At 43.8% G+C, this 23,213-nt stretch overlaps 1 long non-coding RNA gene across 1 annotated transcript in view; it reads right to left on the bottom strand.

The window, feature by feature from the left end:
• Positions 1 to 10,529: 10,529 nt before the first annotated feature.
• Positions 10,530 to 23,213, bottom strand: part of LOC115518501 — a 36,991-nt gene continuing 24,307 nt past the window's right edge. Inside the window, exon 3 of the long non-coding RNA XR_003970289.2 lies at positions 10,530 to 10,571. This is a non-coding gene — a long non-coding RNA (uncharacterized LOC115518501). The remainder of the gene's footprint in view (positions 10,572 to 23,213) is intronic.

Below are 23,213 nucleotides of genomic sequence, written 5' to 3'. Positions count from 1 at the left end.
AGGGCACCCCCCCCCCCAAGAGCTGATTGTTAAACATTTACCAGCACACCAGTGCCTTTTTATTTTCGTTGTGTACACACACACACTCATTCACTCACTCAAAAAGTCTCTTTTCTAGAGAAGACCATTGTTAATAGATGTAATTTTTAATTAATCACTACCAGCTACTTGAGCCAAGTGAGAATATACAGTAGTACTAGCTCTTTGATGTTAAAAATCAATTTTTAATTCCCTAAAGCCTTTTATGTTTAAAATTTTTCACAGCCCCTGGATCCTGCCCAGCCACCTTGCTTTTACTTGCGTTTCTATGGGTATGCGAATGACCGTATCACTTACCGTGCAGACTGGGTCACCTCTGAGAAGAAGAGAAGGTACTAAGTGCTTTGAGACAATAGGTATAAATTGGAGGACAATGTAGCTTCATGCACACTGAATTTATTAAAGCCCGAAACTGACTCTCCACACCAACAGGAGAAAATCCTATTCCCCCAAAGACAGGTGCCTGACACAGTGAAGCCGGTCTCACTTAAGGCTAGAGCTCAGATGCTAAGGCCCAAGTTCAACACAGAGGCTGCCAAGTCAGTGGAGGCTGAGGTCTGCAGAGCCAACAGAAGGAACTTCCAGAACTTAGCCCACAGCGGCATCTCACTGCACATCCCAGTTCAAGGGTGGGGGGCGCTGCCTGTGGGCAGAGGCGATCACTATCGATGTGGATTCCCTAGAATCAGTTCCCCAGGGCAAAACAAGCTTATAAATGGGCCACACGGATGTTTTCATGCCTAAAGAAGCCAATACCATCTTGGCTTTCAGCTGGGAGGAAAAAAATGTTCTTCTCATTTAGCCCCCATACTATTCCCTGGAGAGCTAAGATTTATCAAGTAACTACTATGTAAAAGGGCCTTTGCATGCATTAGCTCATTGAATCCTTGCAGCAAGGCTGCAAAATGAAAATTACTGCTTATAGATGAGGAAACCGAGGGAGCTCTGGGAAATTAAGTAGCTTACCTGAATTCACATCAATAATATACGGCAGAACCAGAATTTAAACCCATGCCTACTTGGGTGGATCCAAAACCACATAACCTGCAATGCTCCTTCCTTCCCCAGTAAGAAAGAAATCTATTAAATATTGGCCAATGAGAGCATTTGAACCTATATGGAAAGAGTATTAGATTTCTAGACTTTCTCCAACATCCATCCAATAACACTGTCTAGACAGCAATCTCCCCTAGAAGCTCTAAATCTTGCTATGCTCATGGACTTCCTGAAAATTCATGTGAAATAGGCCCGGCAGTCTATAATCATATTTAGACATGGCTGGGATCAACTCTAGGAAGCAGTAATTCGTTCCCTGAATGTGTCTCCTGGGTTACCTCCTAGATTACATGGCACAGGTCGAGACACTATGTTTTAATCTCGCCCTTAGACCCGAACTCAGCTTGCTGCTTCAAAGTGATCTGAGTGTTGAGCTGATTTACAGAGCACATATTTGCCGAGTTGACTAATAGCTTCTTTGTACCCCATCATGAAAGGACAGACCCTACTTTAATTCTGTTCCTTTCAAAGACTCTACTGTCTTTGAGTTAAGGCTTCATTTGTGGTCACCCGGCCTTTAGGGAGCTCTGTGTTAGTGGAAGAAACGTGATTAAAATCCCCTCCAACACGGCTCCTGCACGCTCTCGGGGAAGATAAGAGCCACCATTTACTGAACTAAGATTTCTATGGTAGTTGGCACTGATGAATCTTCACAGTGGCATAATAATATAAGGAAGGTTTGACTATCCCTACTCTTTAGCTAATGGAACCAACCCCTCAGAGCAATTATGTGAGTTGCCCAAAATCACCCAAGTTGTTCATGAAGGTTCTGGAATTTGAGCCAAAATCTGGCTGACTTCAAAAACCCATGTCTTTCCACTCTGTGCTGCTGTCTCCCCATACGACATTGAAATCAGTTTGGCTACAGGCTTATGCAGCCACATCATCATGTAGTTCATGGTGATAATGCTTTTTTTTTTCCCTTGCCTTATTAATCGTGTGTTTATCTTCAATTTAATGCCATTGAAGTTTATGAAATGTCAGTTATCCACTAAGTGCATTCTAAGTAGTTTCAGACCCATAGAATCTAATGTCAGAGATACCATGGTTTTTGTCTTCATTCATTTAACAAAAATGTTCTTAGTAAGAACCCCCCCCTCCCCTGATTTCAAGGAATGATTGGTAATATCGGAAAGGAGATAATGGGGGCACCACAGAAATGTTGGGTTTCTTATTGTGACTATTTGATGGAGTTGGTCCTTGTTTTTTTCCAACACAGTCTTGAGAGATGGTGTTTTCTAGAATGAAAGGAGGTCGGTCAGTTTTGGGAAAGTGTTTCCCAAGGTTTGGGACCAATGAGGCTGGGATGATGTCATGGAATGACTGACAGAGTTTGCCCAGAGAAGAATTGTCAAGAGATTCCTGGGTACGTTATGCTGCTGAAATTCTGAAGGAAGGAAGGAAGGGCTCCAGTGGTGGCGTCAGAGTAATTTCACTGTACTAATATTTCTGTCTTCATTCCACAAAGAATTTATGGAGCATCTACTGTGGGATATGCACTGTGAATGCAGCAGCGACCCAGGCACAGCCAGCTTTCAGGTAATATATTTACCTGGAGAGCTAAAAAACATACAATGATGAAATAGGTTTTATTTTATTACATTCACGTCAACAATTTTAGGTTTTTTGGTGTTTTGTTTGTTTTTTTAGACAAAGAGCGCAGGAGCGGGGGAGAGGGACAGAGGGAGGGAGAGACAGAGAGAGAATCTTAACCTGGGTATGGAGCCTGACTCAGCTCAATCCCACAACCCTGGGATCAGGACCTGAGCTGAAAGTAAGTCAGATGCTTAACCGACTGAGCCACCCAGGTACCCCAGATTATTTTTTTTAAACTTACACTTGCATATAGAAGAGTTGTAAGAATAATACAAAGAACTGTATGCCCTTCACTTAGATTCAATGATTGTTAACATTTGACCACTTAGGCTTTATATCTGTCTATATTTTTTCTGGAACCTTTAACAGTGGATTGTAGATGTCACGCCCCTTTTAATCTGAATACTTTAGCATGTATTTGTTTTAAAGGACATTCTCATATAACCATGATGCAGTGATGAAATTCAAGAAAAGTTTGCTACAATATGATAATCCATTACACAGTCTACATTCACAGTTTGCTGATTGCCCTAATAATTTCTGTGTCACAGTAACCACATCCATCCCACCTCTAACTCCAGGGTCCAATCCAATCTAAGACACATTGCATAGTTGCCTACAGTCTCTAATCAGGAATAATTCCTGGGTCCTTTGCACTTTATGACAATGACATTTTTGAAAAGCACAGTCATTTTGCAACAGTTTAGTGTTTTGAATGAGAAATAGATATACATATACAAAGCAATTCATGAAATAGGTACATATGCATGTGTGACTTTCTAAATTCATTAAGATTATATAGTATATTGTATAACATAAAATTGTATGGCAAATAGTGTTAAAGAAGCCAGTCCTCAGAAGGTTCACCATCAATGTGTGTGCATGTGCATTGGTGAGATGGTCCAATAGGTGGGATGCTATGGCAGGCAGCACATGCAGCCATGGGGACACATCACTAACCCCACTTAGTTATCTTATCACCAATGAAAGTGATCATTTTCTACTTGAAATTTAAGTAGTGACTTTTAAGATACACGCATTAGTCGAAATGCTTTGTGTGTTAGGATGAATGCATATTACGTGTGGATGTAAATGTGGACATTTTTAGCTCAGTTTCTCAGATCTACAAGAGAAAAGATAAAACAATTCAAGAATTCTTACCTTCTCCCCCGACTTCATTATGTATGGACCCACATTCACCAACTTATTAATATTTTCAACCTCCCCAAAGATTATTTAATACTTAGGTAGAGCTGTGCAACTAGGTTTCCTTCCCCATGAATATTAAGGTCAACATCTAGTAGGATCAGAAATGTCTTCCAAGTAGGTGAGAGAAGACTGACCCACTGATAACCAACACCCTTGATGTGGAAGGACAATGAGCCCTCTTTGTATACCCTGGCTTGGTAATCTGGCCTCAAAACCAAAAGCCCCACTCAAAAGTGCCTGTTTTCCTGGTAGTCCCTGGTCACTGTGTTATACCAAGCTAGCCACTCTCAGATTCCAAAGTCCCAGGGGCCCCTCCCTGAGGCACCCTGCAGTCCTGCGTGGCTTGTCTATATGCCTAAACAATGGCAACCCCGAGCTTGGGCATGTCATTAACTCTGAGTTCTTTGAATATAAAAAACCTATGTCTCGCCCAGAAGAGACTGATGGGAAACCTCCAGTTAATCCTATCTGACAACAAATCCACTTCAAACATTCTAATATTGCTCAGGGCTACCTGAAGCCATCCCAGCTACCATTTATGTGGCACTTATGTGCTGGTGTGCTAAATTTCTTCTGTGGTCTGGAGGAATCCCATGAGAGGAGGGATTATTTTCATAGATGGGGAAACCAAGGCTCAGTGGAAGTACTTGGTAGGGCCACAAACCAAACACTATTTTTCTGACTCCACAATTTTGGTGGATGGAAGTAAATGTGTATGGGGTGGGGGGCGAATCAGTGGACAGGAGTCTCTCTGCTGGTCTCCCGCAGCATTCCTGAACCCAGTGTACATAAAGCTAGACCTCATGGTCTCCCTCCCCGAGAGTCCAGGTCCTCTTCTGTTGCTTGGTGTTGTGAACCATTCTGAACGATGTAGGCAAGAATCAGAGCTGGGAAGGAACGGGGTGGACAGACATTTGCTGACTAGTATACAATTTGCATTATTTTATTTAACCAGCAATAGGTGTCTCCTTGTTAAAGGTAAGAAAACAGAAGCTCAGAGACGTTAAACAAGAGCCGTGAAAAGAGCCGGATCTAGGTACTCCAGAGCTCATGATGTTGCCAGTTGTCTGCACTGTTTCCCAGGGATTTGGCTAACACAAGGTCGTAGAATCTTTGTTTTTCAAAGGACCTTAATAATGAGAAAAAGCCTAGTCATCAGTGGGGTGTGTTTCTTCTTTGGCTTATAACTAGTGCTTTTCCAACATTAACGTGCATGGATTGTGAGCATTTATTAAAAGCTGATTCAGTGCAGGGCGCCTGGGTGGCTCAGTAGGTTAAGCATCTGACTTTGGCTCAGAACATGATCTCGCAGTCCATGGGTTCCAGCCCTGCGTCGGGCTCTGTGCTGACAGCTCAGAGCCTGGAGCCTGCTTCCTCTCTCTGTCCCTCCCCCACTCATGCTCTGTCTCTCTCTCTCTCTCTCTCTCAAAAATAAACATAAAAAAAAAAAAAAGCTGATTCAGTGTGTGCATCCCCAGATTCTGCATTTCTAACAAACTCCCACGTGATGCGGAGGCTCCTGGTCCACACACGTGATATGGTCTCATGCCTTTAAGCATCACGCACTCAGCTTCTTTTCAAATCTTTGTGGAACTCTGACAGCATGCCTGGCAGGCATCACTAGATACCTCGGAAAATTGCCGTTCAGGAGATTGGTTCATTTTTAAGAAACAGTGACTAAGGTTCAGCAACTGTGCCAGGTGGTGGTAACTCAAAGATGAATTAGACACAGTCCTCAAGCTCATGGAACCACCCTCCCCACCCTCCCTCCCCGTGTCCAGTAGGAAGAGAGGCGTGTGATGAGTGACATACGGGGAAGTATCGGGAGAGGGGCTGAGGGTGTTGTGGGAGCTTGGCAGAGAGGAGCTCACTCCAGGCTGGGCTCCTGGAAGGCTCTCAAGACAGATGACTCCTATTAAAGAAAAATTATTGATTGACACATGTTAAAATGGTAAGGATGGCTTTATTCAGGTGTTAAGACTGTTGCAGTAGGGGAGAGATACTGAGCTCAGCTCCAGATACAGGGGGGATTTATAGACAAGCTGAGTGGGGTGGCGGCGGGGGGGGGGGGGGAGGGCGGGGCGGATTGGTAGAAGGAAAATCACCAAGAGGAGACCTCAAGGGTAGTGAGAGTCTAAACCAAATTAGCAGGATTCTTGCCCGTGCAGATACAGGACTTATGCATCAAAGGCAGGGGTGAAGAACTTGGTCAGATGTCAAGGCTGATCATCTGTCAAGGGTAGAGGATTCTTACTAAGCTAACTTGTCAGCAGGATTCTTTGCTACAATGGGCTGAGCTCACCGCAGAATGGGAACAGACCATGTCACGAAGAGGGCTCAGAGGAGCCCATACAGAGTTGGGTCAAGGAGAGAGTCTTTGTCACATCTGACAGAGGACAATCACTGGCCTAAAGAACAGGAGGCAAACCTGATTTAAGTGGCCCGCCCAGCAGGGAGAGACCTGAAACTGGCTTGTTTTTCTTTACCGTAATTCAAGTCTGATTTTGCCGTGAATGGATTACAATATGATTTTATCCTGTGGGCTCCAAGAGCCTTACCGTCAGGACTAAATGTAGTTGGTGAATTTCAAACCGTCCCTCTGACCTTGAACAAGACATCTCTTGAGCTCAGTTTCTGTGTTTATAATATGAGGCAGTTGGTTGTGTGTGTCTCTGAACACAAATTCTGTTACACCATTTTGGTTTTGATTTGCTAATGATTTTAGGAAGCACTTGGGTAGTGCTTGCTATGTATCATAATTCTAAGCACCTTACATTTAGAAAATTGACTAGTAAATTAGTTTAAGTAGTAACCTTAGGTAGGTACTATTACCAGACCTATCTTGTGAAGGGGCACATTGAGGCACAGAGAGGTTAAGTAGTTTGCCCAAAATCACACAGTAATTAGCAGAGCTGGGATATGAATCAAGCAGGTTGGCCCCAGAGTTCACATTCTTTTTTCTTTTTTTCTTTTTTCTTTTTTTTTTTTAAATGTTTTTGAGAGAGAGAGAGTGAGAGAGCACACAAACAGGGGAGGGGCAGAGAGAGAGGGAGACACAGAATCTGAGGCAGGCTCCAGGCTCCAAGCTGTCAGCACAGAGCCCGACGTGGAGCTCGAACTCATGAACAGTGAGATCATGACCTCAGCCAAAGTCAGACGCTTAACTGACTGAACCACCAGGTGCCCCCAAAGTTCACTTCTTAACCACTATGTGCTACTGCCTCCCTGATGGGGAAAGAAAGATGCAATTATAACAGATTCCTCATTATGCATTTAATATCTTTGCTGGGTGTATCAGTTTTCTATTGCTGTGTAAAAAAGTACCACTCACTAAGTGGCTTAAAACAATACACATTTCTTATCTCACTGTTCCCAAGGCTCAGGAGTCCAGACATGGGTTGGCTGGGTCTTCTGATCAGGGTCTCACCAGGCTGCCACAGAGATGCCAGCCATGGTATGGTTCTCATCTGGAACTCAGGGTCCTCTTCCAAGTTCACTGTTTGTTGGGAGAATTCAGTTCCTTGTGGTTGTACGACTGAGGGTGCCACTGTCTTTTTTTTTTTTATTATTTATTAACTTTTTAAAAGGTGTTTTTTTTTTTTTTTTTTTTTTTTTTTTGAGAGAGAGAGAGGAGGGGAGAGGCAGAGAGAGAGAGGAAGAAACAGAATCCGAAGCAGGCTCCAGGCTCTGAGCTGTCAGCACAGAGCCTGATGTGGGGCTCAAACTCACAAACCATGAGATCATGACCTGAGCAGAAGTCAGATGCTTAACCAAGAAACCCAGTCTTAGGTGCCCCTATGCTTTTATGTTTTTAATTAAAGTATACAGTGTTATATTAGTTTTGGGTGCACAATATGATTCCACATTCCTGTACAGTACTCAGTGCTCAGCACAATTGTACTTTTTTTTTTAATGTTTACTTATTTGTTTTGTGAGCGAGAGAGAGCAGGGGGAGGAGCAAAGAGAGGGAGAGAGAGAGAATACCAAGCAGGCTTCATGCTGCCAGCACAGAACCTGACACAGGTTCAAACTCACAAACTGTGAGATCATAACCTGAGCTGAAATCAAGAGTTGGCCACTTAACCAGCTGAGCCACCCAGATGCCCCTAACTATACTCTTAATCCCCTTTGTCTATTTCACCCAGCCCCCACCTCCCCCCACCCCCCCACCCCTCACATGCCCTCTGGCAACCATGAGTTTGCTCTCTGTACTTATGAGTCTGTTTCTTGGTTTGTTTGCTTGTTTGGTTTTATAAGTTCTACATTTAAGTGAAATCATATGGTATTTGTCTTTCTCTGTCCAACTTACTTCTCTTAGCCTAATACCCTGTAGATCCATCCATGTCGTTGCAAATAGCAAGATCTCATTCTTTCCTATGACTAATATTCCATTGTGTATATAGACCACACCTTCTTTATCTAGTCATCCATCGATGGACACTTGGGTTGCTTCCATATCTTGACTATTATAAATGATGCTGCAAGATCCCAGCTTTCTTGCTGGCTGTTGGCCACGGCCACTCTCAGCAACTAGAGAACACCCATCATTCCCTGCCAAGTGGTCCCCTGCACAACATGCCTGTTTCCTTCTTTGAAGCCCTTGAGAGGTAACCTCTCCCTCCAGCTTGCTAAGACAGAGTCTATTATAAGGTAATATAATCATGGGAGTGATACCTCATCGCATCCCCAAGCCCTGCCCACACCCGGGGCAGGGTAGAGTTCTACAGGGTGAGCACACAAGGGTATGAAAAACTTCAGGGCTTCCTTAGAATCCTGCTGTCACAGAGTGGGAGGGAGTGGGGGATTCCGATGTGAATTTGTGGTCAGAAGGATTTCTGCGGAGCAAGTCCACTGCCCTTGAGGGAAAAGGAATTAATCAGTTATCAGCCCAGCTGAAAGGCACAACATTCTGTGGGAGCATGGAGGGGCACCCACCCCAGGCTGAGCGTCAGTTCCGGCTTCCTAAGGAGATTACCTGTGAGCTTCACACTGAGAGGTGGGTAGGACCCTAGGCCTTCATGCAGAAGAACCAGGCTGTGGGAGAGATGGGATGGCCTGTGTCTCCCCACTGCAGAAGAACCAGAGGTGACACCAGCAAGGATGGACTGTAGGCCTTTAATAGAGAAGAATGTGACTCTCCTGTCTACCCCCTGTGCCCCAGAAGGGGTTTGGCCAAAAGCAAAGGAGGAGGGAGAATTTTCCAGAAGTTCTTTTAGAATGGCCTGGTCATAAGAGCTCTGTACTTGAGATCAGACCCGCATGAGCTCCTGTGTCTCCCAGACCACTTCACAGCCAGGTGATGGTGAAGCCAGTTAGCATCTCTGCCCTGGGTTCACTCAGCTGTGAAGAAAACACTGAAAAATCCTGCCTGTCTCTTAAGATTTTTGTCAAGATTGAAGGCATCAGCGTGAGTGGATATGTTTTACCCTCAAAGCACTCCATCCATACAAAGTATTGTTTGCAAGAAAACTCTTCACGCATTTTTTTTTCCCTGTTCAGTATCTGTGCTTTTTTGAGTGGGAAAAAGGAGCCAAGAGGTTAGTTATCATGAATATCCCTGAAATAGAGATTCTTCTGGGGCATTTTTCTGAAGAGCTGGGAGGAGCTGCCATAGCCATGGTGGAGGTTGGTGGCCACACAGTTTGAGTCTCTGCTCTAGAGGGCAAATAAATCATTTCAGGGATGAGAAGACAGAAGCAAAAACACAATGAATTCTCAAACCCGTGACAGAGAAGACACAGTCCTTTATTCAGGATTCATTTCCTTCACACTTCAACACACTGACAGGACGCTGGGTGTAGAAGCATGTCGCTGAAATTTTAGAATCAACAACAGGTTTGAGTGTTTGTCTGGGTTTGATTTTGGCTCAGGGGTTGTTGGTTTTGTTCTGTCTTGTATTGCATCTTAGCCTTGGTTCATTTTTTTCCTTTTTCACACTTTTTATAAAATAACCAACCTTTTCACACATTCTCCTTCAGAGAGCCACTTTTGAATCACAATTTGAATTTGGGACCCAGAAAAACGGTCCCAGTGCCTTTAGTCAACAGTAGCCCCTAAGGCCGTCTAACGAGTGAGCAGAGGTAAATTAGAGCCAAGAGCCTGAGACAGAACCGCAGAATCCCAATTCTCATCGCTCTCTAGCCGTTTAAACATTGCAAAACTTGTGAGAGAAGATAAATCCAAAGAAAAAGTCCGAGTATCAATTACAGTGTCTTGTGGAGAAACCTCCTGTTGGCACAAGCAAGGAGTCACGTGACCCACCTCTATCCGGGCCCGACTGCACACTCCTTGAGAGAGAGGGCTGCCACTGAGTCCCATGACTGGTACTTTGTCCCCATAGCGGCACTCAGTCCTTGCTCAGTGTAAATCACCTGATGCCACAGAGACCGTCCTGCTCGTACTCTGTTGACGCCAGGCTTGGGCAATGCCAGGCATGGTAACAACATGCACCAGGCACTAACCTTTCATTTTGAAAACACAGACATCCGAAGGGAGAAACCCCTCCGTTCCATGACAGGTATCTTCACTCCCCGTTCGCTGCTTCATGATCGTTTTTCTCTCGTTCTCATGTGTGCATTCTCTTCCCAGGGTGGGACAGGGATGTTCTTTTAATTAAATTAAATGCAGCATTCAGTGAGAATGTGTGTGTGCTGGCTTCAGCCCCACAGGCTCTGAAAGAGAAAGACGAGGCTCACTGCTTAGTGCAGGAGATGAGCACACAAAAACCATCAGTCAAGTAGGAGAACACAGGTGAATCAGGAACAGCAGCGACCCCAAGGCGGAGGGGCGGGGGGGGGGGGGCAGTTTCCTTCCTGGGATTGGCTGCATGGGAGCATTTTTATGATGTGACTGCGGAGCAAGACGTCATAGGAGTCGAGAGCTCAGGCTCAAAAAAGTCCTCACTTCCCAGCTAGTTATTGCACATCTGTGTCTCCTGTCCTCACTTGTAAGGTGATGACACTAGGATCCCCATTTTCCAGGCCTAAGAGGTTTGCATGGGACAGCACCTGGGACGTAGTGAGTCTGCACATGTGCCCCCACCTGCACACACACAGTTGATCCTTCTCCCTTTTTCTTCCCTGTGGTTTTCTCTGCCCCCTTCACAGAGGTTCCCTCTATGAATCCTCGAGATAAGGGAGAAAGGAAGGTCTTTCAGGCTGGACTCAGAGCCACAGGGCAGGAATGGGAGGGGGAAGGGAAGGGCTGGGTGGTAGGAGGCCTGGATGGTAGGGGACAGGATATACCTCCAATACCAAGAAGGAGGTCAAGAGACACAGAAGAGGAAAAACAGAGGGTCAACCCTGACTGCCTCTCGTGTTGTTCATGATGGTTTTTGCTAGTGTCCTATCATTTCATAGGGCTTCACAAAACGGTACTAAGAGGCAACACAAGCATTTTTATCCTGACTTTACAAAGGAGGAAGTGAAGTCTCCGAGGGGTGAACTATTGTGCCCCCAGGCATGCATGAGAAGTAGAGTCAGAGCTGGAACCCAGGCCTGTGTCCCTGGGAGCCCTCTTTTGACAGGCTTGGCAAGAGAGTGGCTAGAGTGAGTGCTGGGCCCAAGCAGTTCATGAAAAACACCCTCTCCGAACCTGTCAGTCTGCAGGGGGCTTAGGGAGGGGGAAATAAAAGGCTTTGGTTGGCTGGAGGTTAGCAAATAAAGGAAGCAAAGGTTGAAAAGCTTACAATAAATCATCCACGGATTTTCTTCAAGGTTCCCGGTTGACTGAACAATAAAACCGGCAGGCAGAAAACAGACAGCAAAGGAGGCTCTCAGATTACTGAAGGGAGGGGGGGGTCTATCACGTTAGGCAGACACCAGGTGCTGGATTCTGTGCTAGATGCATGGTCTGTATTATCTCATCCAAGCCTCAAGCAACCTCTTGAGATGACTGTGTGATCCTGGTTTCTGTAGGGGGTGGGCAGGGCGGTGGGGGGGGGGGGTGTCAAGGGGGTGAAGCAGCTGGTCCCTGGCTCCCCAGGGCTATTGACTCTGGTCTGCCAGGCTCTGAAATCTGTGTCTTTCCACTAACACATACCCCAGGGAGGCAGAGGGATCTCCCATGGGATTCCTCAGAAGGGAATGAAAAAGAGTCTGAGGAAGATGCTTGAAAATGTAGGTTTTGTTTGTATTCAGACATGATGAGGCCAACAGGTCAGGGGATTTTTTATTTTATTTTATTTTATTTTTTTATTTTAAGTGATCTCTATGCCCAACATGGGGCTCGAACTCATAACCAAGAGTTATGAGAGGAGAAAGGAAGGGGGAGAGGAGAGCACACCCCTCCACCCCTCTGACTGAGCCCGCCAGGCACCTCAGGAGAGGACTGTTATTGAAAAGACAGTTTGTTACTCACAGTTGCCAAGAGAAGGGGTGGGGCACATCATGCAGGGCCACATGGGGAGATACCAGGGTCAGTTAGAGGCAGACGTGATGGAGAAAAACACTGGTAAGAGCCTTTATTATGGTTTCCAGGGAAGGGACTCGTGAGGCAGGGTAAGTGGCTAGTTTGAATAACTTCAGTGGGCTCTGGGGTTAGGGCCCAGAGTTGTCTGGTACCCAGCCCTCTGGTGACTGGAGTAGGGGAGTGGCCCACAGTGTAACAGCCAGATACAGAAGGTGGTGGGGGGTAAGACCTTTGCATTGGTTGATTTGCATACGGAAGGTGGGCCCTGGGAGGGACAAGCCTCTCCAGGGTCAGCAAGGTCCCAGATGTCAGAAACTCATGGTTCTTGCAGAAAAGCAACATTCAACCAGGCAAACAGACATCACAAACCTTTCAAAGTGGCTAATAATGATGCTCCTGGGTGCTTCTCTGTGTTCTGGAACCAGAGAGTGGGACTCCCTAACAACAGGAGAGACCTCTCAATTGAATTACCATCATTTGGAGAAGTCAGGATGGGCATTATTCTCAGCGCCCTGACAGCAAGTAATTGCAGATCAAATGACCCAAGTGGATAAACTAATTGGAATTAAATGAGATTAATCAGAATAAGCCCTGTTATTCCTGTATCGGGAATGTCAAGACATTGTTTGCTAAAATGAAGAGGTATATGTAAAGCGGGTGTGTGTGTGTGTGTGTGCGCACGCATGTGTGTGTGCGTGCAGTGCACACACAAATCAGGCTTGCAGAGAAACAGAAGGCATCTGACTGTCCGGGTGGCCAGGAAAGTATGATGTGGCAAGGGATGGAAGCCATATTTTTCCAAGTGTATTTTTCACTCTCTGGATGGTTCATGGATATAAATAGAAATTGAATCTGCCTCCTCTATTACTTATCTTTAACATTATTTGTCAGTGTGCTTAAAGGTAAGGAATGGAAATAGGAATCAGATAAACCTTTCAGTGTTTCTTAGGATGAGGATAAAATTTCTTATCGTGGCTTATAGGGAGCCGCAGACTCTAACCTCCACCTCCATTTCTGTCTTCATCTCACACCGCACTCTGCCCGGCTGCCTGAAATGCCCTTTGCTCTCATCCAGCCACCTGTCAGTCATTCGTCCATCGCCAGCGCTAAGGAGCGTGCATTGATCTCTCCGTCCAAGTCAATACCTCAAACTGTGCTGTCATAGCACCGAGGACTTCTTCAAAACACCTGCCACTGCTGAATTTCACAGTTGTGTATGTAGTGATTTGTTCAGTGACTGTCTCTGATGAGGCTGGAGGCTCTAGAGAGAGGTAGGGAAGAACTGAAACTGGTTTTATTCACCAGGGTAGCTCAAGACCCTACCCTGTAGTAGATGTTTGGTAAATGAATGAATGCATAGTTGAACTTGGCTTCTCTTCCCAGACCCATCTCTACACAGCTTCTTATTCTCACTTTCCCTCTCTGAGCCTTCTTGTCTCCATCTGTGAAATGGAAGAACTGATTGCAAGGATTTCTAAGGCCTCTCCTGTTTCTATGTTGTAATGGGCTGTTCAAAGGCTTTCTGTGTCCTGCGGGGGGGGGGGGGGTGTTACTTTCTAGCGAGGTCTATTTCCTCCTCATTGCAAGGAGAAAAGAACTTCTTTAAGATATGGGAAGGCTGTGGGGGAAGAGGGGCTTACAATGTCAATGGGTGGCCAGGGAAAGCCTCACTGATAAGATCAGAGACTTAGAAGAAGAGTGAGACATGTGGAAATCTGGGAAAGAGTAATCAGATAGAACAAAACAGCCAATGCAAACGCCCTGAGGCAGGAGAATCCTTGGCAGGCTAGATGATCAGTAAGAAGGCAAAGATGGCTGAAGCAGAGTGAGTTGGGGAAGAATGAGGAACAGTGAGGAATCCAGAAGGAAGGACAGGAAGCATAGAACACACAGGACAATGGTGGGCCATTGTAAGACTCTGGCTTTTACTCAGAGTGAGATGAGAAACCATTGGCGGGCTTTGAGAAGAAAAGTGACGTGAATTTAGGACCTGACTGGGTTCCTGGATGACAGTGAACAGATTGGCTATCACAAGTGCACCTCCGATGCTCTAAAGGTATAAATTCCCTGGAGTTCTATTTCCATAAATCTGTGTCAGGTCATAAAGATACTTCCATTGCTGAAGAAAACAAACACAAATAAATGCCTTAGAAAAAGATAGCCTTAGAGTTCCAACCTCTCCTTCCCTACTCCCTTTCCTCTTTGTGTACAGTATATCACAGATGCCCCACACAGTGTGTACAAACACACACTGGCTTTGGAGTAAACCTAGAACTTGAATTTTGTCTCTAAAAGTTACCAACTATGAGACTCTGAGTAAGTAATCGCTTCAATTCCCAGAACCTGGGAGGGAAGTCTGCAAAGTGAACACAAAAATGCATGTTAATATACGCCTCATTGGGCTGGTGGGAAAGTTAAATTAAAATGCACATGTAATTGGAGTGCATGGGTAGCTCAGTCGGTTAAGTGTCCGATTCTTGGTTTCAGCTCAGGTCATGATCTCACAGTTTGTGAGATCGAGCCCCGCATCAGGCTCTGCAGAGCTTGCTTGGGATTCTGTCTCGCTCTCTGACCCTTCCCCCACCCCTCTCTCTCAAAAATAAATAAACATTAAAAAAATGGGGCGCTTGGGTGGCTCGGTGGATTAAGCTTCCAACTTCGGCTCAGGTCATGATCTCGTGGGTTCATGACCTCGAGCCCCACATCAGGCTCTGTGCTGACAGCTCAGAGCCTGGAGCCTGCTTCAGATTCTGTGTTTTCCTCTCTCTCTGGCCCTCCCCTGCTCTCTTTCTCTCTGTCTCAAAAATGAATACACGTTTGAAAAAATGAAGAAAATAAAATGCACATGTAATTAATATGGGGATGGAAGCTGGGATTGAGAGCACAGTCAGATCATAACAATACCACACATTTAAACAGAACTAATCATGTTTCCAAACCCTGCACCAGACAATTTTGTGAGGCATCGAGAAGAGAAATAATTATCCCCATTTTATAGATGGAAAGAGTAAGCCCCAGTGAGTTCGAGTGGCTTGTACTGGATCACAGAGTGAATCAGTGGCAAAGCTGAGGGGCTTTGCATTTCATGCAGGAGTTCTGCTCTTGCCCGTTTCCCCCGTGTGCTCTTTCCAGTTGCTTCTCTCCAGTGTTTGGCTTCAGTTTGTTTCAACAGCCAACCAGCATCAAAGAATGTGGGGCATCTATGAATGGCTTAAATAACAAAGGCCTTCCTCAGAGGTGTTATCCAAGCTCTGCCTAAGAATCTCTTCTGTAGTCCTCTGCACTTGTAAAAACCACATTTGAAAGATTCAAGGAGCCTGCCATCCTTAGGTAGGTTAATTCCTCTGGAAGAATTACCGCTGATAAGCTGATAAATTCTTGCCTTGCCTCGCTGACAGCTCCCTGCCCAGCTGGTAGAGGAACCGGCTAGAACTGCCATCCTGGACTTGATTTAGATCAATAAGGAACAGCTGACTGTCTGGACATGACCAGGAAGAGAACCAGGTTGGCATGGGGTGAAGGGAGGGAGCCCCCCTCCCCAGGCCCGAAACTTTGACAATGCAGATGTCAAATGTGAGGCAAAAAACGAACATGATGCCAGGAACTGACACTTCACCAAAGCAAACCGCTTTAAGAAGGAGCCTAAAAATGAAATCTGACAGTATAATTTAAAGTATCCCTAGCCAGAGATGAAAGAAACACCTTAAGAAATTAATGCGTTTGCACAGGTAGGTCCTGTGTCTTAGGTAGGGTCCTTTTGGGTGCGAGGAAAGAATCACTTTGAATTAAGTTTAAGAAGTCAAAGAGGAATCTATTTAAAGGGTCCTAGGGTAAAGCACAAAATCCCAGGGTGGCTGTTAAACCTCTTTAATCTCAAACAATAAACTCAGATAACGTGAGGAATACTACATCAACTTCCACCTGGTTTGGATTCTCCCATCTTGCCATGTTGGAGGGATATAAAATCTTGGTTATCTGGGGGACCTCCTTGCCCACTTTGTCCAAGGGGGCTCCAAAGAACAGAAGAGCCTCTCCAGGTTTTGGACAGCAGTCCTGGGCTTACTTACACCCATTCTCCTAATTGATAGTTCAGGTCAGGAAGCTCCGTCACTTTCGTGTAGAAGCAGACAGGATTAGCTTTGGCTGCATAAGAAAATGAAAAACAAAATAGCAAGGCTTGATTAAGATGGAAGTCTCTTTGCCTCTCATTCATAAAAAATCTAGCCACTTTGACCCAGGAGGCCAGCTAAAATTTAGCAGGGAGAAGGAAAGAATAGCATTTGGGAAGCAGCTAGCAGTCTGTCATCGACGCCAGCTTCTGGGTCCTGGGAGCAGGGGTCTGCTTTCTCAGACTCACGAGGCAGCCCTCCTGTCTGAGGTCCAGCGCATCCTCCCCAGACACTGTGTCAGAATGTCGTAGGAACCACTGCTCTTCCAGGCCATTCTAATCTCTACCCCACCTGGCCGGCTTCCCCCCGACACACTCCGTGTCCTCAGAGGTGCTCCTCTCTCTGTTTTACCCTCTGGGACACAGAGCACTGCCCTTCAACTAGTTTCAGGCTTTGGAGGGAAAAAAAAACAAAAACAAAAACAAAACTAAGATAATAAAAATACCTTGCACGTATTAGTTTCTTTGTGACATGATGGTAATTGTTCTAAGAATGTTACATGTTTAGCTAATTGTCATGATAACCCTACAAGGGATGCAGCATTACCCTTATTTTACAGATGGGACAGCAGGGTGATTAAGCCACTTGCCTAGGTTCTCACAGCCAGGAAGTGACACAAGACTCTTCAAAACCAGATGGCCTGGCCCGAGACTCTTGCTCTCACCCCTGCAGCTCTACACTGCTTCTCTGTGTTGCCTTTAAGCAGTGTTTGCTTTCTGCCCTGTCATGTGGACAGTCAAGGAAATAGCAGTGGTCTAGTTCCTGCCTCATAATGGGAGCAGGAAGGAGCAAGAATACAAATTGAAATCTCCAGAGATTATCCTGCCATGATTTGCTAGGACCTGGGAAGTCGTCAGGAGCTCATCTCCTTGGCTCACTGCCTCCAGTTCATTCTACACATCTGTCCATTCTCCTCTCACCAATTCATTGTGTACAGTCTGCCTATGCTCCATTTCATAACTTCTGAGGTCCTAATCTCTCCACTCAAGTGGCCAACCTAGACTCAAATAGCAATCCCATCTCAGCTCTGAATTCCTGGGAGAGAGAGTCTGGTTTCCCAGATGTTCATTCTTTGCCTAATCAACTGTGGTCAAGGAAGATGATGGCTTTGCATGAAACTTAAGTCTGGCAGTGGGCTCTCAGAGAAAGACAGTGACCTCAAGAAGGGTCCTCTAGACTGTCTTTTAAATGAAAGCATGTGTACAAAATACAGAAGAAAAGGAGCACCTGTGTGGCTCAGTCAGTTAAGCATCCGACCCTTGGTTTCGGCTCAGGTCATGATCTCATGGTTCATGAGTTTAAGCCCCGCGTCGGGCTCTGAGCTGGCAGCACAGAGCCTGCTTGGGATTCTCTTTCTTTCTCTCTCTCTCTCTCTCTCTCTCTCTCCTCTCTCTCTCTCTCTGCCTCTCCCCTACTCATGCTGTCTCTCTTAAACACACTCAAACAATTTTTTTAATTTAAAAAAAATACAGAAGAAGGGAACCATAGCCAAACAACAAATTATGGAACCCATAAGAATATTGCCAGAAAAGCAGAGGCTGGCAAAGTTGTAAATAATACTACAAAGGAGACAAGGGTATAGACTCAGTTCTTAGGGCCGATATTAGAATGTTAACGCATGAGAGAGAGAAAAGCAAATGGCTCAGTTCCTACTTGCCTTTACCACCAAGGGGAATAATTAATAAATGCTAGAAACGCTATCTCCAACCAGATACTTCCCAGAAGATAAAAGATAATAAAGAGAGGATTTAATATGCTTTAAATGAATTCAAATTCTCACAACCAGAATAATTCTACCTCAGGGCACAGGATGTATTAATAAAACGTGTCTCTGTTGATGGATCGACATTTCTGCTCTTTAAGAAATGATCCAGAAAGAGAGCTAGGCTGGAAGGCCGGGGGAAGGTAAATACTGTTCTGTGTTACCACGAGGTAAAAAGGAGACCCCCTCCTTTTATATATGCAGTTTGAAATTAGAACAAGAAAGCACTGAAAGAATGATCATTAAAAAGATGGTCTGTGAACACTCACAACTTAAAAAGATAATTATTAGGAGTTAGCAATAGTTTATGGGACTGATTAATGTATTCATTTGTCAAAACATTTATTGAGTATGCAGTACGTGTGAGACACAGAGGTTATAAAAATATAGAAGGCTTTGCTTTACCACCAAGCTAGTAGCATTTACTAACAAAAATTCAGAACTAGCTTCACTTTCTTTCCTGAAACTACCTGCCAGTCTGGGGGAACAGGAGGATGCATTCAGATTTCAGCAAGCTCTCTGAAATGGACTCCAATAGCTTACAGACAAGATGGGGAGATTTGGACTGGCTGGTACTGGCTAAATATTTCCATCACTGGTTAAATCACCAGAGACTGTTGACTACCTGTTGGTCTTAACCATAGTTTGAGCTTCTCTGAGACCCAGGCATGCTGTTTCCCAGCAGGTGGGGAGGAGAAGTGAGCTGAAACAGTGTGCACCTTCTTTCTGTCCCCAAGGCAGGACAGCAGTGGAGAAAATTGATCCAGCAATAGAGGCTGGTATTAGAATTTGAGCAAAGCTAAGTAATAGCACCTCCTTTTCTAACCCTTTGAGTTGGGGGAGACATGTGAAAATAATAGGCAAAGAGAGCCAAAGTGCCACTTGTACTACCAAGAGAAGAAGCTGATATTTGTAAATGTCACACATCTGCAGGCCAGCTGCTGATACTGATACTGAACCCTAGAATAGACAGATTCATCCATCCTGTCACAGGTTTTATATCCTGTCATCATCCATCATTGGCCAGATTGCCAAGTGACAGCAACCCCTGTTCCATGTTTGGCACAGTCCCAAGGGGAAACAGGAGGAAGGCGCTGGGTTACCAAAGCTATTTCTCCTTCAAAACTCATAAATCTGATAAGCGAGGATAGTTAAGGCCAGGGGCATTTCACTAGCTGAGACACTGCCACATGGAGGGACTCATCAGGAGTAAAAGAGAAAAGAAGCGTGTCTTTTTTAATGAGCTACAGAGGGAGCACACAGGTGAATTCTATTCAAAGGAACACAGTAGTCTATCTTACTACCAAAGCTCGAGCAACTGGCTCTAGGATATTCAACATAGTAGGGCACGTAGGGAATCAAGGGTCCAGGTAGTGAGCAAAAGATACAGTCAGATAGAGTCATGGGTCAACAATCAATGATGAGGTTCCAATCTTGGGAAAAAAGAAATGGCAAAAATGAGGACTGATGTTAGCTTAGTCAACACTCTGCGATTCAGGGTAATTCCCTGCTCTGGGGGTAGGGGTTTTCTGAACCTGGTCAGAATTTCTGGCACAGTCTTTCAATGCCTGAGCATTTGCAGACCACTTCAATTGTTGCAAGCTGACCACCAATTTTAGTTTATATCCAGCTTGACAATGAGTAGCTCAAGACATGTCCAGGTGCTACAATCTTTATTCCTTCTAAATTGAAAGATACCAATTTACAATTATAAAGATAGTTAGATAATCCTGGATATTCAAATAAAGCATTGCCTCAGAAAGAATAGATTTATCACTGAAGATTGCTTTCCATGTTTCATTAGACATAAATACATCACAGGCAAAGTTTTAACTTTCAGAGAATCCTTCAACTTGAAAGATGAAAATACCAATTCATTCTTTGGATGAATGTGTCTTTGGAATATATTTCTAAATGCTTTGTGGCAGCATTGGGTGTGATTTTTCAGACATTATCAATAATATATCATCAGTTTCTCTCTCTGACACTGGAGGAAAATCATTAGCCATAATGATTGAAGGATTTCTTCACAGTCTGATCTTCTTAAGAAATCCTAATATTGTGTCCTGAACACTAGAAATTATAATCGTTTAGCTCTGAAATGACAGATTCCCTTTATTCAAGATACTGACTCCAACTTTGAAATATATATTAGTACATTCTAAGTAATTGAAGTGATCAAGTCACAAAGAAATGTTTTCTTTTTATTCCTAACTTTAAAACATCCATTTTTGTTTTTTATCAACCACTATGTGTCAGTCTATTTCTCAACACGTTGCAGTGAAAAGATGCACATATACTGGCTATGATTCAGTCACAGTAAAAATTTCCACAGGTTTTTCAACCTTGGATCAAAATCGAGAGGCATATTGTTGGCTACTAATGAGTCTCTGTGAATAAAATATTCAAGAAAATATGCGTGCACTATTGGTATGGGTCCCAGTGTATTTGTACTGTCCTCCTCTTGGCTCACAAAATCGTTTTAACTTAAATGAAAAAAGTCTGCTGATGGCACAGGCTTTCAGTGATAATGAGCTGTTGAACATATCTCTGTCATATATGCCCTACACACATTCAAGGGGTTGATTTACACTCTGCATATGAGTGGTTTGATCTACATGTAAAGCAAAATATGTGCCAGAAATTCTCATGTAGCAATTTCTCTTCACATTTTTTTTTTAGGATTAATAGTATGTAATACCCAAAAGCATTAATTGGATTAAAGAATTTTGCAAAATTTTCACTAACTTTTCGGCTAGTTTATCAGGTTTTCCAGCAATGGACGCCTCTGGAGTGTTGGACTCTCTTCTACATCTGGCTATACAATTGACTTAAATCATACTAGCAAATATTATTTGGTGCAAGGACTGGGGGAAAAAGTGACTGGATTAACAAAGAAGTTCCTACTTTATTTGAAAATGCATAGCATTTCTTTGGCTACCTGTCAGTATTTGCAAAGATTTAAAACTGACAGTTCCTGGGGCAGCAGAAGCAAATGGATTACAAGCCCAATAAAATACATTTTTAGATACTTATTATTAAATTTTATATTTATATTTTTTTGGCTGGAGATTTATTCCTTACTCTATGTTATATGAAGACCTTTCCATAATTTGTAATATTACTTTACATTTCTCTTTCACCCTGTATTGTATGGAGATCTTTCCACAGTTTACATTTATAATATTATTACTATTTTTATCACTTTTATGTTTCAAAAAAAAACTCCTTGGAGGCAATGACACATTTTTTAAAGAACATTTTGGAACATAAGGTAACACCGTAGAGTAACATTGAAAAGTGAAAATTTTATAAATGAAAACAAGCACATTGATAATGTAAATGATGTACAGTATTTATACCATGGCCATGTGTGGCATGCATAAAACTTATAGTGAATGCAATGATTTTAAGAAACTGAGATTTCTATAAAAAGCAGAAGTAATTATAATTCATATAAAATATATGAACAAAATTATTTCCTTGCTTTTATCTACCACTACCAAACCACTTGCAAAGCACTGACTATTTGGGGTGGGGGGGTGTACTCTTAGCACACAGATAGGGATGTGATAGGGTAAGGGAATAGTCAAGTCAGGATATGGAATGTGATGTGCCACGAAAGGGGCATGTCCACATGTCATCTTAAGGTCACCTTCATAAACAGGGGAAGAAAGAAGGACGCAAAAGGCATGACTAGGCCGTGAAATCCCAGAACGTGAGAGCAAGATTTAGTAACCAACCCCACCAATGAGACGTGATGGGAGAAGCCTAGTGAATCTTGCTCCAGCCTCTATCTTCTTAGGAGCTTGAGACAGGTTAAAGCTGGCATTGGCTCAGTTTTCTCCACCTGGAGCCAGCAGAATCAAAGGAAACAAAGTAAGGCTATTACCTTGGTCGCTGAATCTCAGATCTCAGAAGAGATGCTTATCAAATCTAATGAAAAAGAGCTAACGCGAATGACAAAAGCAGAACTCAAGGTTATCTTGACAGACTAGAATGAAGCATCCAAATCAATTAAGTAAGAAATGTGTAGGGTAACACGAAATGTGTCCATTTAATTTCCAAAATTCAGCTGCATAAGTGCAGACTGGAAGGAGACCTAAATGGACAGAATTCTTATGAGAACAAAAGAGAAAATATTTGTAGGACCACATATGCAAGTAAACCAATTCAGCATCAGAGTATTAATGAAACTACAGGCTACGCTAATCATTGTGTCCAGACATAAATATGTAAGAAAGTAATGGTAATAATAATGGCTTATCATTTCACAATATACTATTAGCAAAAGCATTTCATTCTCTTTGTGTTTTCCCACTGCACTCTGCATAATTTCATCCAAAATGGAATAGTTCTTGTCACTTTTTAAAAAAGATGACAGCGGGGCGCCTGGGTGGCTCAGTCGGTTAAGCGGCCGACTTCAGCTCAGGTCATGATCTCACGGTCCGTGAGTTCGAGCCCCGCGTCGGGCTTTGTGCTGACAGCTCAGAGCCTGGAGCCCGTTTCAGATTCTGTGTCTCCCTCTCTCTCTGACCCTCCCCTGCTCATTCTCTGTCTCTCTCTGTCTCAAAAATAAATAAACGTTAAAAAAAAAGTTAAAAAAAAAAAAAGAGATGACAGCACTCTGAGTTGTTTTCATGAGGTTGTCATAAATAAATTAGATAGGATATGGGAAGCTAGCACAGAGCCTGGCATACAGCAGCTCCATAAATGATAATAGAGTCTAAAAGATTTGAATCCATAGGGGTAAATGAGAGCACAAGGATAAAATTTTTCTAAATTATTTTATCCAGTTTAATCTTCCTGATAACCCCTAAGGTTCTAGGTGCTACTCACCTGGCAAACTGTTATATATTCTTAAGGGCTTACATTAAATGTTACTTCTCAGGGGAAGTCTACCCCAGTCCCCAAACAAGTTTTGATGATTCCGTTCCATGCTCACATTTAATTCTGTAATTTCCACCTCCTGG

Source organism: Lynx canadensis, chromosome B4 (genome assembly GCF_007474595.2).
Source record: "Lynx canadensis isolate LIC74 chromosome B4, mLynCan4.pri.v2, whole genome shotgun sequence".
NCBI lineage: Eukaryota > Metazoa > Chordata > Mammalia > Carnivora > Felidae > Lynx > Lynx canadensis.
This window is presented reverse-complemented; position numbering and strand designations above follow the sequence as displayed.